Genomic DNA, 2,540 nt, shown 5'->3' with positions numbered 1-2,540 from the left:
ATGACCTCAAAGAGTTACAAAGATAGCATCCCAGTCATTTTGATGAAAATAGAAAACAGTTTGAGTTTAAGATAGCAAATCTTTCTGTAAAACTATCAAATCTTTTTGCCAATTGTATTTTTAAAATTTGCACTTTACAGGACAATGGCATCCCAATGCAAATAAATGCCACATGTGAACATTCAGAACATTTCTATTAGGTTTAAAAAGGTGAAAATGAGAAAGTCACATTTTCTTTTTGGAAATGTAATTGCATTACAGTCATAACAAATGAAAGACAGAGGCGTAAAAATAGAAGCTAGGGACACCAACTGTGGAAAGAGGAAAATGGAAGACTTCAGAATTGAAACAAAGATCCTCATCAAGTTGTTGGGACAGAGAAAGATTTAACAGTATTTCTTAATTAAACTCATTAAGAATGATCCCCCCCTCTACATCAGATTTTATTCTGTAGCTATTCACCGTGGCAGTGTGTGTGGCAACATGTTTTTCAGATGCAGCACCTCTTTAAGCTAGGTCTTTGGACATGTATATTCATAGCTAAAAATTGCAGCCTTAAAAGTGCGTCGTTGCCATATTGCAAGTGAAGAATAGTTCATTTTCATTTAGATCTGAACTCTACCCTCCCCAAAAGAATAGTTTACCCCAGGTATCTCCCTGTGCCTCAGGTGATACTAGTTTTAAGTGCATATTGGTGAAAGTGACCTGATGAAGGATGCTAAATGTGATTCTGCATCTTGAACAAATTTGCTGGTGTGAGCCTCAGATTTAATAAAAAACCCCGACATCCACTTCCAGTATATATATTTAAAGAAAAACAACCATGTCATAGGCACATTACCAATTATATTTCTGCATCCCAGGTGTTGAGAAATATATAGATGACATTTAGGTTGTATTATATTACATCTATTAGTTGAAGGAACATGCGGCTCCTAAGCTTTTAGCAACCTGTTGCTTTCTGCATACACTCCAGCTTCCTAAACAGCTCTATCTGAGATGCAGTCTCTTAAACTTCTCTCAAATCTGATCAATGGTTTCAAAATCAGCATTACTCCCTTTGCAGCAATTTCTGCGTGGCAATTTCATGACTCTTCTTCTCTGGTTAAGGGCTGGAATTTTTTATGTTGAAAAGAGTGTGCTCAGACTGTCATGTTTTCCCCCAATTATCCCAAGTGAGCATTTATTACTTTTAAGTTACAAAGACTGAAAGTCTGGCAGCACAAAACTTTTTATTAGAATTTTTTTTTTCTAATGTTCAAATAGTTTTACTGGTTAACTACACAGAGCACCACTTGCTTTTGATTCTGAATCGCAACACCACAGGGCCAACATAAAAGATGCAATATTTTTGAACAGCATCTGCTTTTGAGTATCAGTAAAAGCATATCCCACATAAGCTGTGGGATTTCAATCAATTGTAATCGCCCAGGTCTCCATTTCTATCTCTTGTTCATGAAACTCTCACTACCAAAGATTTCTTACTCAGATGTCCAAGTACACACTGTCCTCAGGCAGTCACACTGGCATTTACGTTAGTAATAGAACATGCAGCCTGTTTAAGGGTGCAAACAGCCATTCTTATAGAGTTTGCTTTTAAACCACTCTTTATACTTTACTGCAACCATGTGAAAGCAAAACTCCTCCTCTTACTTACTGGAAAGTTTTTCTTTTTTACTAAAGTTAATTGTATCCTCTTCCCCCTTTCAATCCTCAAAGACGACGAGACCTTTAGATGTGGTACTTGAACTGGTTAATTAAAAAAATAAAATTCACACTTGTGATTTATAGAAGAATATTCATACAGAACTGAGTAAAGCACAACTTACCTTTTGTCCCGCGACAGGCACTCTGCTCCAGTGATTGATGTTATCAGTCCAGCACATGCTGGGACATTTCAGAGCAGCAGAGAGGCAGGCAGTGCCAAATGACTACTTAAGATGATTGAAAACAGAAGAGGTAACACTGAAAAGTTGAAATTCCTGATGTGTATTTGGCACTCTCTCTGCATACACTAAACAAAGTATTTTCTTTAGCTTTTTACCATCTTAGTTAGAATTGTATTTCCTACTCTGCCAGTTTCAAAATAAAAAGCAGAGCATTTGTTTTTCATATAGAGATGTTGACTTCTAAGCAACAAACCAGTCTGATTGGATTAATCTTGCATGTATATATAAAGTTACCAATGAGGAATTACTACAGGGATCTTCAAGTGTTATTTTCTTTCTGGGGGAGATGTACATTAATTACTTTTTAATGCATTCAGATATATATGGTCATACTTAAATATTTGGAATACAAATATTAAATGTACAAGGAAATACACTTAATATTTCTGCTCGGTATAACAGACCCACCCATGAAAACTGCTTTTAGAGTGAAGTATCATTCAAGAAAGCTTTACCTTCTCAAAAAGGATTGTAGCAAATCATCCGTCTGAATAAGGTAACAAATAATGTATATCCACTTGCTTACAGCAAACAATTTTAAAACAATGATCTCTTGCTTAAGGAAAAATATCACCCATGATTTGGAATTAC

Source organism: Phaethon lepturus, unplaced genomic scaffold (assembly GCF_000687285.1).
Source record: "Phaethon lepturus isolate BGI_N335 unplaced genomic scaffold, ASM68728v1 scaffold22368, whole genome shotgun sequence".
NCBI classification, from domain to species: Eukaryota; Metazoa; Chordata; class Aves; order Phaethontiformes; family Phaethontidae; genus Phaethon; species Phaethon lepturus.
This window is presented reverse-complemented; position numbering follows the sequence as displayed.